At 40.8% G+C, this 13,420-nt stretch overlaps 1 protein-coding gene across 3 annotated transcripts in view; it reads right to left on the bottom strand.

Moving 5' to 3' along the window:
• The window catches only part of LOC139340384 (testis-expressed protein 2-like), a 26,356-nt gene extending 14,127 nt beyond the window's left edge, over positions 1-12,229 (bottom strand). The window contains exons 1-2 of one of the 3 annotated variants that reach the window (XM_070976196.1): positions 12,037-12,199; positions 11,403-11,494 (exon numbers count right to left, since the gene is read on the bottom strand). The gene's annotated coding sequence lies outside the window, so the exon portion shown is untranslated. Of the gene's footprint in view, positions 1-11,402; positions 11,495-12,036 lie in introns of all 3 variants that reach the window. The other 2 variants (XM_070976186.1, XM_070976178.1) reach the window with 2 other exon arrangements.
• Between the last annotated feature and the right edge of the window lie 1,191 nt (positions 12,230-13,420).

The following is a 13,420-nucleotide window of genomic DNA, read 5'->3' on the forward strand; positions in this document are numbered from 1 at the left end:
GGTAAAGAATAAAGTAGCCAGACAGACAGATAACATTTTAAGTTGAGACAAAGCTCACATAATGAATTATAAGGGAACTCTCCAGATTTTTCACATCAAAATCTGTTCACATGTGAACAGACGTGTAAAGAGATTTATACAAATGTTTGTGGCTCCAGAGGGAACTGTGAGGAATCTCATAAACTGCCTCAAATGATGTCACTTAAGTCAGGGTCATCTCTGTGATGCATGGATTTTGATGAACTGTGCATCATGAATCAGACAATGTCCAAGTAGTCCTTCTAAGTCTTAATCTGCGGAGTACTCTTTCAAGCAATTACACATTTTGTTGATTCTACAAACATATGGCTGTGTCACTGCTGTAACAGCTTTAGCTTGATGCTGCTAATGCTGGCCCCACATGAGAGGATAATTTTGCAGATTTTGGGTCTGATTTGCGCTGAATCATCTAGCGTGTGCATTCTACTACAATCAAATCTGTTAAATCTGTCATTATGCCTGTTTTGAGATAACATGTTTTTAAAATCAGTTTGGGAAAATATCAGTTCATTCCAAGTAAAACACAAGAAAGTAAGTGCACCGTTTGTGTGATCATGGAACAGTGTTCAGACATCCAGATCTCCAAATTTATGCATGGCATCTACAGCTATGAATTTAGTCTGCTAGTAAGCTGCCCAGTGTAATACAGAACAATGTGCTTATGATGGAAAGGAATTTGTTTTTAAGCTGCACTTTTCCTCGTCTACAATACTGACCCATTCCCATTCAACACTTAGCGTGTGGCATTTTGCAAAAGCCAAAATACATTATTGACAAAAACAACACACAATTAATGATTGGTGTATTCAGTGTTTGGAACTTCATAGCTGTATACAGATAACATTTTCTGTACTGTTGGGAAATTTATGCCAGATCACACAGTATCTGGCAACTCAACGTGATCAGGCTGTTGTTTGTGACACCCTCTGGTATTGAAAATAGAATTATGGTAATGTCTTGTTGACATTTGGCAATGGCATCTTTGTCCCTTGTCTGGACAACAGAGGTGGCATGAGGTCATGCTGGCTCACTCATATACAGGCTCAACTTGTCCACTCATTGTCACAAGGGTCACGAGTGAGCTTGTTACCCAGCCTGGCGGTCTGCCAGCCACCTCTGTCCCTCGCTAGCCAGCCTTCAGTCAGCAGCAACACAATGAGGCCATTCTAGTAGATCACCAGTTGGACATGGATTTCATTTAAACATAAGACTCAAAGGAACTAGCAGCATTTGCTAACAGCACATTAGGATTAGTGCTAAAGTATGTATGTATGTGTTTATGCGTATGGTCTGTTGGATGCTTCTAACTCCCAATTTAACACTACGCAACGGGAACAAACAAACAGAGCAAAAGACTGAGCATGTACATGAGCATGTTTACGCATTTGGCATCCAAGTGTGTATATGTACACATTGACAATGAAGTCCCCGTTTGTCTGGTGTCCCCAGGGCCTTTCCCTGAGCCAACAGACTACACAGAGAGTGCAGAATGAAATCTTGCCATTGATGCTGATGAAGCCAATTACAGAAGCAAGCAAGCCTCATTAACCCTATCTCATTAGAGACATGTTCACAGCTCACTTCTTCTGTGTCAAGCTGCACACACTGGCAATGAGAAGAGACTCACAGAGCCATTACACACACTGACAATACTCATGCACATGAACATAGTAGCTATGCATGGCTTTCTGTGTTTAGCCACTGAATGTGATGTTCAAATGAACCGGAGAAGGACTTGTTGGTGAGGTGAGATGGTAGCAGTTGTAATTAGAAATTGTCATTTAGTGAAGTGATGTCTAATAATATGGAGTGGCCTAAAATAGATTCATCTAATGTCTGAAGGGGTGAGTGAAATCTCAAAATTTCATCGTTTGTGCACTTATTAAATCAAATGTGTGTGGTGTTTCAAAGCAGAAAATGTCATAGGGAGTAAAATCAATGTGCAATTCTTCACAAGATCTACATGACAGGCCTGTATCAATCCTTGAAAGCAAATAAAAGTTCTGTTTACTTTCAGTGTTACTCACCAAAATGCATCACGTGTATCCTTGAGGTCTAACAAATGTGCTGAATTTCTGTCCTCATAAAACATTTGCTAATTGGAGAGTATTATAAATCCAGCTTTGTTTACATCCATGTTCCAATTCCACTTATCAATAAAGGGTAGAACATGAAAATAAGATGAACGTAGTATCCTTAATAGTGACAGTGTTTATACAAGAATGTCAGTAAAAAAGTGTCAAAAACTAAAGCTGCACAGGGTAGACTACAGATTATGAGCTACAACCTTCATAATCAAGGCCAGGATCTGAACCAACAGTCCTGCCCAGCCTCTCGACTGTGATGCTGCAACTATCGAGATGCTTTGAGAGCAGACTCACTGTTGACCCCTTGTTCTCTCAGTATTGTTTTCTGAGAAAATGACCCTTTCCCTCTGTTGTCCTGTCTACAAAGCAAAACAAAGCACAAACAAGACTTATTGTCAGAATAGTTGCCAAAGTTAAGAAGCGGTGACACCATGATTACACAAACACTGTGCACTACACCAGGAAATTCACAATCTGTACTTATATGAAAGAGACAGACTAAAACAGTTTTTTAAGGGCAGACAGTTTTGCTCCTCCATACTCATTTTGTTATTTAGAGGTGCAAGTTTACTATTCCTCCCTATATCTGGCCAAAAATACATCCTTAAAGCGCAGAGAAATTTTAAAATGGGCAAAGTTTCAACAACTTAGAATATCCACAATAATCATCATATATGATGAACCAGATCCTATATTTTGTCTATTCCATCACAGAGAAGGATCATGCGTCATTCAATGAAACTGAGAGGCTGGATAAGCTACCTAACATGCTTTCATGTGCTTTGTAGTACTTTGAGGACATTAGTGTTCTTTTTTTGTGATTTAAAGCTGATTAATCTTTTACAGGTAAATGTATTCAACAATGTTGGGAGAAATTCCTGGTGATGGACAGTCCAACAGTAGTGTGGCCACAGGTTGTGTTAACTTATTAGTAAGCAATGTAACTTTCAATTTTTCATGAATTGACATGACTGAAGTTCACAACCATCCTCTGGAGAGTTCATAATGTCATAATAGGCAATGTGGGAAGTTCCTAAGTGAAGCAGATATGGGTAAATGTAGTCAGATGAGGAAAAGTGGATCCACCACCATAAGAAACAGGAATTTGCATAAAGTTATATAAATGGAACATTTCAACCATCATTGACTGATGTTATAACACTGTAAGTAAGGGCATACAAAGTAGGATCCTCCTTTCAACATCTAACTTTTTTTTTGGAATGAATCTAATTAAAACGCAGTGATTGAGAAACTTTGGGTTCCTGGAAAAAGCGCAGTTTTCATGCAGCATGACTCAGTGTATCCACCCATGTGACCACCCCCTGCATGACCTCATCAGAAGATGCAAAAGTTAAGGATGTGACTGTCAGGAAGGAAAGAAACACTTGCTCGTACTACACCATAGGTCACTCAGACAGTTCACACTTTTCTTGCAACACATTAGCAAAGAGAGAAACATGGTGAGACAGTGACTCATGTTACTCAGAGAAGCATAGCTATGTTAAGCACTGAGTTCTGGATTCTGTATCATACAGGAGGATCCTTAGGAACAGAGGTAAGATTAACCTATGAGTGAGCAAAAGGAGCCACTGAACCTTTAGAGAACCTGGAAAAGGTATAGGCTAGGACCAAACTCTGGTGTGCGATTATACTGAGTGGAGACCCAAAGGAACCAATGATGGACTAGGAAGGTGCATTCAGCACCCTCTGGCAGCTATAGGCCCTTAAGGGGTCTGTATGCTTCAAACTTAAGGCTTTTCCGATTGTCAATGTCAGAAATCCCTTCCCCAATACCTTTCCGGTGTTGAGAGGCTGCCTCCAACAAGCAGACCCACATCATGCAGCAATTGGAGAGGTATGAGAAAGTGAAAGCGTAGGCAGGATTTGAACTTCTCTCTCAAGCTCTCTTTTTAAATCTTCACACATCCTGCTTCTCAACGACTCGCGACACTGTGGAATGCACCCTTTTAAAATTTTGTACTTTATAACCTTTATTAAAAGTACCACATCTTGAGCCTAATGTGGCTCTTCAACAATCCAGTGGGAAAGAAACTGCTTGACGAACAGTTTCTTCATATAATGCTTTGCCCAAGACACAAAAAATTGGTCCCTTTTCCTAAACCCCTTCATTCTGTCTAACTAAATCCACTCCGACTGATGAGCTATGCAAGAGCCTTGGACCAGTAACAAAAGCAAATATCACTCAAAAGCTCTCTGCAGCTCATTTAGGAGTGATGCTGAATCATAGTAAACAGAACTGTTAGAGTAATTGCTGCTATGTGGCTATGGGAAAATGCATGCCACCTGGGACACACCACTAGCCTTCACAGTCTACAACAACAGACAATGATCAGGCATAATGTGTCAGTTTTCAGAGGCTAAAAAGGTGTGTCTGCATAGAGACTGAGAAGTATTCCTTTTAATCTCTTATGATTCCTGCTTTCATTGAGTAAAGGTTTACATAAGCAAATACAAGAATGAATTTAGATGTCACCCTCCCCACATTACTGTCCTATCTCCTTTATCCACGTGTGCCTAAAATATCAGCAGAGTTGGCTAACAGTGTTTCCGGTCTCTGCAGCTCAGTAACCACACTGTGAGAGTATTTTTGCAAGTCATCCTGCCTGTTGCTTTCTGCCAATACAACACCACATGCCAGCCCGCTCAGAGCGTCTCAAATGTCATAGACCACTGTCTCAGAAGACAACAGAGGCATTAAGAGGATGCTTACAGGACAGATATTAAACGGCAGGAGAAAAAGACCTTAAAAACAAACACGCCTCACACATTCCCCTGATGGAGGACGTAATTAAATCCCAGACCACCATACCTTATCCAGGTTGCCTAGGAAGGGATTAGAGGAAGTCACACTTTAAATCCTGCTGTTTATTTGCAGTCGTAATGGCTCTCCCTGTGCTTACACTGGCAGTTTAGCTAATGACTTGCAAAGTGTATCACAGCCCAATGCTCACATTAATGCCACTGCCAACATCAGTGAGCAGCTACAGTAGCTAACAGTCAGTGGCCCTGTAGGTATCTACAAATATCTAGTATCTGCGTAAAGATCATATGCCCCATTGTTAGGGGTGGTTATTCAAAATTAAAACAGAGGTAGAATGGCTCTCTCTGTCTGTCTGAGCTCTCTCTCATTATGTGAACACTCACTTCAAGGTGCCGTATGTGCTTTGACTGCATGATAAAGATGAAAGACAATTATCATCAATTATGTAAGTGTGGTATGTAATGAGCCTCCATGTTCTGCGGTGTTCTTTCGCTCTCTCTTTGTTTCTGTCACCGTAGAAATAAATACAGTGTAGATGAATCAGCAGAGCAGGACGGCAGCACTCGATGTGGCTAACTGCATTAGCTGAGACAAAGGTGTGTGTGTGTGTGTGTGTGTGTGTGTGTGTGTGTGTGTGTGTGTGACTGGCTGGCTGGGCATGTTTGAGTGACTAAGAGGCTGTGGCAAACTGGTAAATGCATTTCACAGTGTCCTTTCAGATTCCAGGTTCTGGAGACAATCGAACAATAGAAGCCCAACAGAATAGAAACTGTTCTCGGGAATGCTGACTAACTGGTGAGACAGGTGGGACTGAAATGTTAGGCAGTGAGATCGCGACAGATATCAGTCATCTCTCAGGCTTCCTCTGCCAAGCAGAGCACATTTTGCCACTGAAACAAGAAAACCAACATAGTGTATTGACAAAATCTGATTTTGTTATTGCTTGGAGAAGGTTGGTGTGCTCCGGTTATCCGACAGTTAAAACAAACTAACAGCACTCTGTCCTGCTCTAGCCTTACTCATTATCACTGCTGTGAAAACTTAAGGACTCCTTTTGTGCTCTTCCTTGACTGCCACTTGGGCTCATAAAAACAAAAAAACCTCAATGCATGAGACATGACTTCTTATTTCAATCGATTATTTAGAGGATAAATATAGTAACTACAGATAGAGGAAATTCTTACAAATAAGTACTTAAAGATATTTCTTCTTTTTGCTAATATTCAAACATTCTGATAACAAGGCCGTTATGAAAGACTTGTGATGAAAAGGCCATCAGGGTAGTTGGATTGCTCAATGATTGCCTGCAACGGCTCAGCTGTTGTGGATCACAACAGTGAGAACACCCTGGCTTGTGGAAAGCATGTGACAGAGCGTCCACTGAGGCTAGGAAGTAAGAAAGAATCCCGTATTTAAAGAACAGAGGGTGAAAGAGGCGGTAACAGTAGCACAGTGACCCTGGTTGTACACTGCCTTAACTACCCAGAGCATACACTACTACTGGTGTTTACTAACAAAGAACATAAAGAAGCCTTGTGTTTCCTGAATGTAATTAATCCTCTGTAAGGTCCAGGTCAGTTCATACCACGTTAATTCACTGACCCAGTTGTTGTTCATGTTTAATAATGCACTGCTCACTTAACTGCTTAATCCCTCAACAAGCCCTCATTACTTTTGAATGAACTCCTTGGCTGCAATGGTGACAAAACTGTGACATAGATCAAGCACAGAGATGTGCCTCTCTGCTCCAGTTACAGACACCAACTAAGTCAGCCTTAAACACCGGCTCCCACAGGAGACACATCTCTTCCGGTTTTACACTAAAGAACTTGCCCTTTAACTGGGTTTCAGAGCAGACATTTTAGCTATTTTTGTTTCCTTTTTAATTGTGTTTTTAGTTTAGCTTCTTCTTCCATTGCTATTTTAGCTTTGTTCAGTTGCTATTCAATAACCTTGTAGGAGCGAGTCACATGTGCAGCTCTTAAAAACAAGTCAGTCATTAAAAACAAGACAGCGTTTTCATTGCTTGCGAGAGGTCAAGCATGTAATCATGTTTTGCAGAAAGGCCATCAAGACAAGCCACAGCTCTTTTCATCAGGCCGTGGCCTGGTGCTTCGTGTAGTTATGGTTTATAGTTCTGATAAATCTAATGGAAAAATGAAGGGGAAAACAGTAAGCAGCTACACACACGACAAGTCGGCACTTAGCACAAGTTTGACTTGACAAACGAAAAACAGGTTTATAGGTACAGATTCATCCAAAAACGAGTCACAATGAAACTAAGCCTTCAAGCTAACAAAAGATCATGGGAATGGTGCAGTGAGCCAAGACAGTCTGCATCCAGGCCTTGGGGCAGCCAACTGCCCAGCTAGCCACATCTGGCCAAACCCAGGAGAGGCCTGGACCAACTTCCTCCTTTGTCTTCACAAAGACTGGACTGTTTCCACAAACAGCTCCCAGGACATGCCAAATGTCAACATACTACACATTAATTTCCATACTGAATGGAAAACAGACAGCGACATAAGCCATTGGGATTGTCTCAAAGCAGAATGAAACCTCTCTCTGTTACACTGGGTGTGTGGATTTTTCTTGTTTCTGAGGACGATCACCACACCGGTCTAATCGGTCTGGATTAATTCCATTTTTGTGCCACTCAGCAGTTTCAAAATGGCATGTTTTGATGAGGAAAACAGAGCTGCACTGAGCTGCACATTTAATCATTATTTAATGTAGAAACCTGATGATTTTCGATTAATGAAAGAGTTAATTTACAATATCTGATGTTGGTCAAAAGAATCTTTCCATCAGAATTTTTTAAATGTATCTCTCAGAAACGATTTTCTCGTTTAGCAATAATTGTGCACTCCTGGCCAACAATGGAAAAAGTGTGGAATGCAGTAAACATGCATAAATTGTTATCAGCGTTGGACAAAGCAAAAAGAACTGGGGGAAGCATTTTGAGCAAACTATTAACACAAAAGACTGCATTGTGATGAAGTGTGAGAACAGCTCATGGGAGACTGAAATGGTCTGTGTTATATCTGTAGACCATGGTGAGTGACTGCTTGAAATTGGAAAGGAGTGGCTTTAATCTTATAAAAAGGCAGCTGCACTATTCCTCGGGGCTCAAATTAACACAGCAAATTAATTCATGGATGCTCAAACATCTTCTTTTTCACCGTTTTTGTTCTCACACAAAATGCCGCCTGTGTGAACGTACTGTAGCTTTGTCAATATTGTCTCAGTTTCAAGTGAGAAACTCTGAAGAATATTTATAGACAGGCTATATTTATACATCTTCCCACCCCAGCTCTGTCTCTTTCATCTGGTAGTGACTATTATGACAGTAGGCAGATGAATGGTACTGTCAGCCCAAAAACAGGCCAGTAAATGTTGCTGGCTGACACATTCTCCTGATGTCTCAGTAATGGTCATTATTTCAGCGGTTGGATAGGTGGAGGAGCGGTGCTCGTCTGCAACGACAGCGAGGTTTGCTGGCACCTGCATAAATGAGCAGGAGGCTCAGGAGAAGCAAGCTACACGACAAGAGGCTTCCATGTATGTTCAACTTTGAATGGCAGATCTTACTTCCCTTTACTTTAGACAAGGAAAAATTATCATGTCAACACAGCTAAAGTAAAAAAAACAAAACAAAACAAAACACAAACACATAGCTTGGTTTTGTAAATACTGCACTGTCCTCAACACTGCTAGGATCTCACTGACAGGGATCACATTTGTCTACAGAAATCAACAAAGACACACCCTGATGTGGAATTCTGGAGAGATCATATGTCCAATAAAGCTCCAATAGAGTTTGTACTGATAAAAACTAAGTTGCCTACACTCATGTGACAATACGCTAGGCTTACTGCCTTTCAGTGACTGAAGGTTTGCTAACTGTGTCCAGCTGGGCTTTGACCTGTCTAGCCTTCCCATCCATATCGGATCCTGAAAACTGTGATGTGTTAAAGCACCAGTGGCTGAATAAGGTGACCATATGACAGAAGGCACACTGAATGTGACTTGCCTAAAAGTTGTAGGTCTGGATTAAAGGTAAAAATGGATGACAGAGGAAAGATATTGATTGAGCAATATTTAAAAGCCAGAAATTATTCTCTATTGTAAGGTGTCATTGGACTGTATGGTAATGCGTCATTGTGACAGGAAGAGATCAGTTTCAACAGTGGTGTGAACATGTACAAGCTAGTCAAATTGTCTCGTGAATTCCATATCAGCAGTCCCCAAGAAGGCTATACATACAGACAGTAAACATTTTCACTTGAAATATATTACGACATGTCAGTTGGACAACGCATCGACTTTGACTGTTTCAAAAGTTCAAAAATAGGTTACACCCAGTGAGAACTTGGAAGGCCACAAAGCGAGTCAAAGCTATGAACAGGTGTACAGTCAACAGGGTGTGGGCCAGTTCCTACGCAGAGTATGATAAGCAGCACATGTTCCTCGTCTCAGTGTGAGAGATTAATGTGACGTACACATTGGAGGAAAATATCACCGTGAAAGGTCACCGCACCTGCTGCTCTCTAAACCCCCTTCTGTCTCTCAAAGGTGTAAAAATCCTACTTTTTTTTTTTTGCTCAGCCTTCCTCGCTCAGCCTTTCTAACATGACAGCCAAGCCCACACGGTGCACTGAGCCATGTGCTTTCTGTGACAGATGTCTGGTAAAGGATTATTTTGTTTTTATGATCAACAAATCCTATGAATTTGCACGCAATCCCATCATGAAAAAGAAACAACAAACAAACAAAGTAGCTGTACCACTGCATTTGGATGAATATTTTGGGCAATTCCATCAAATCCAACCCTTTTCTGAGACATACTGATGGGAGTGTGGCTCACTCTTCTGCAAAAAAAATGCAAAAATGCAAGCCTAAAGCAGCTAATGGTAAATATGAAAAAGGGAAAAAACTAGGAAACTGGAAGGATGTCTCCCTGAAGCGAAAGTACTTTCCAGAGATCGAAACTGCCCTCGAGCTGTTATTTGGTATTGATCATAAAAAAAAATGTAACTCAGTAAAATGCACTGGCTTTTTATGCATTAGCAGGCACAGAAAAACTTAGAAAGAAGTAATGAAGGTATTGTGCTGAAGAATATTTTCAGTATGGACAGTGGGCCATTTACATTACACAAGATCTAGTAACTCGTGTTTCTAGCAAATCTGAAAGTCAAATCACCATTTACTGAACAAACAAACTGACAACGGTTTTCTGACCTAAGCAGGACTTTAACCTTCCGTGAGCCTAAACGAACAAATTAGGGAAGACAATATTACAAGCTGTGTTCCAAAAAAGTTAGAACACTGTGTAAAACACACATAACATAAATTGTACAAAGACAATGCAGTAGGATGTAGCAATATACCTGAGACCAGGGAATGATCAAATGATACATTATTATGACAATAAGAAGAGAGACAAAGGGAATGTTAGAAACCCCATAGGAGCAAAAAGCATGGTCTGGTGTGGGGGACTGGGCCATGGCCGGGAGGTATGGGGGTGCAGGTCCCTTCAGCATATTTTGTGATCAATAAATCATCATTACATGGCTTTGGCCCCAAGATATCAAAGCCTATTTACTTGTCCAAAACAATCTGTCCAATATACGCATTCTAGGGGCAGCAGTTGGAGCGATGCCCCCGTAACACTAATTTGACATGCTGAAATTCCTTTAGAAGACCCTGAACTTCAGACAGCGTACGTCTTTCAGTTGGCCATAGCCACGTGCCAAACATGTAAACTGAACTAGGAAAAACTAGAGAGACCACTGTTGGTAGAAACCTGCTTAAACGGGAGAGGTTATTATGTGGAAGAAGCCTGCATAGCCAGTTACTTAACATTTTAATCATACCTTGAGGTCAGTGTGTGCAAAGAAACCTGTAGAACACCTTGCTGCTATTGACTTCAACCTTTCATACTTCAGGGTTTTCCTTGCAGGTCCTGAAGTGTAATTGAGGGCTCACACTTCAGGGGGAGGCCTTGGTCTTCATTTTTAACTGCTTGAATACAAAACAAGTCTGTCCTCTCAGCCGAGGCCTTGAAGTTCAAAGCATTTTTAAAAGCTGCTGGACAGAGGACTGTTGAGAGCGAATCAGCCTAATAGGTTTTCAGATGTTCGGCAGCATCACTGCAGGTGATTAACAAAGATGGCAGCCCTGCTCATTGCAGGTATGATTCCCATATGACAAGACAAACACAATATTTTGTAATCTCCCACGTGTCTCTCTGTTCCTTCAGATTAGGAATATCACGTGATATGGACTCTAAAGTTTCCTTTGATCCCTGAAAGCATTTGTCTATGCTGATTTTTGTGTATTCCTGCTCTAATCCTGATTCTCCTCAGCTGTGTTTGTTCTTCCTCTCGTCCTTCTCTCTCTTTCTGTCTATCCAGACTTTGCCCTCACTAAGGTCATTTGTAGCCCAGGAAACGGATCAATAATGAGTTCGAATTTACTGGCAAAGTGCTTACCTTGTATCCTCAGTGCCATTCAATCCAGCCTGGGACTTGCATCTGCCTATCGGAGAGTCAAGTTTCACATGTTCGTGGTGCTCAGGGGGCTTCTGAGAAACACATTAGCAGCAAGGGAAATGCAAAATCATTGAAGATGTAAAAACTCAGACAAGACAATATATATATGTATTTATTTCTTGGAGAGAATGTAGTTACATTTTATCCTTGATGCATAATGTTTGTAGACGGTGACAACCATATAACAAAAAAAATCACAAGCGTTCACCGTAGCCTTTAGCATATGGATGATGCTGGAAGAGGGCATGTTGGCTAATGAGCATGCTAACGTGCTCTACACTGAGACATGTCACGCTTTATTAGCAAAAACCTATGAACGACTGCGGAAACCAGCCTGTCTTGTGATGCACGTACGATAACAAGTTAACTAGCAACAACGTTAACTAGCAGACTTAATCTGCCTTTATTAGTTTAAATATGACTTCCTATTATACTACACACAAGAAGTGACAGAAAAGAAAGACTAGCTTGCTACAAACTGAATCGCGAATTTGTTTTGAAGTCCCTGCTGGCCGAGGTCATCTCACCAAACTCGCAGACTGTTTCAAAAAGAGACAAGTCAAAGGTAGCTTACCGTGACCAGGGGACTTCATTTCTGTCTGGACACACCGAACAAAACTGAACTTCCAAAACGAGTCGTGGGGCTTTTCTCGACACGGTAACGTTTGTGTTATCAGTCCTACGTACCAAGTTGAATCGACGACTCGTTTTCTCGCTCAGCCTGTTGACAAGTAACTGGACTCAGTTCCTTAAAGAAAAAACGTTTCAGTCTATCAAGGCCAGAGTAATCGACGTCGGGAAGCGGGATGACTGGCTTGCTGGTTGGTCGATGCATGTTGATCGATGTTTCGATACAGCTTCTTTTCATGCCTAGAGAGCAGATGGGGCAGATGTGAGAAGGTAAACAGTAAAATGTAAATAAGTTATTCTAATGTTGCCAAGCGCTGTCTGGAGTATCAGTGCAGGAAACAAGATAATATTACCAAATCCACATGACCTCATAATTAACCAAGGTGATGAGCCCTTGTTAAACCAAAAGCTTGCCTTACAAAACAACCATCCAACAAAAACTAGATGTTTTCCCGGTTTTGATCAAGTTATCAAGCGTCTTTCCGATAGGCACATCAATATAATGCTTAACTTAGCTTGTTCGTGGAAAAAAAACAAAAAAAAACCAACAACAACAACAACAACAACCCACAACTAGTTCGTCTTAATGAACTCTTTGTGTTCAAGGCTTATGCGATTTATCTGATTAAAAACCTTCATAATACATAGTAATAAAAGACATAGTTGAGACCAGTGCATTTCCGCTGTAAGAAAACGATTGAAGTCCAGTTCTGCCATTTCAAGAGGCGTACATGCTATTAGAGTGTTGCCACCTAGCGTTAGTGAATTGCCGTTCCCATTAAATTGGGGCCAGTACTGGCCTACCGTTGATTTTACACGTGTAAAATCAACGGTAGGCTTTAAAGTTTTTCATGTGAAAACAGTGATAAGACAAAAACACTTAAATAATTAGTCTGAACCTTTTACAGTAGTCTTCATTTTTGTATGCCCTATGTTCTATATTATGTCACTCAACAGGTCATATTTTAAACCTTATCTGTACTTACTGTTATTCAGTTACCACACCCCATAAACCAGCTTAATATGTCCATAAAGGACACTTTGTGTTTATGAGTCAGTGCACCTCTTACAGGTTTTTTGGTTGTACATCGTGTGTCATAGTAAACTGCAATATAAATGTCACATTGCTGTCTCACATGTTCGCCAAATCCGTCCCATTTGTACAAATCACCAGAACAGCACAGTGTGATTGTGATGATCAAGCTTAAATTTAATATGTGAGCACCTTGTATAGGTCTTATAAGTAGCAATCTATAGGTCTATATAGAGATAGTTTGATTACACAGCAGTAGTTAACAGCAGTAAACATCCATTCAGTTTGACTTTCA

This window comes from Chaetodon trifascialis, chromosome 2 (assembly GCF_039877785.1).
Source record: "Chaetodon trifascialis isolate fChaTrf1 chromosome 2, fChaTrf1.hap1, whole genome shotgun sequence".
NCBI lineage: Eukaryota > Metazoa > Chordata > Actinopteri > Chaetodontiformes > Chaetodontidae > Chaetodon > Chaetodon trifascialis.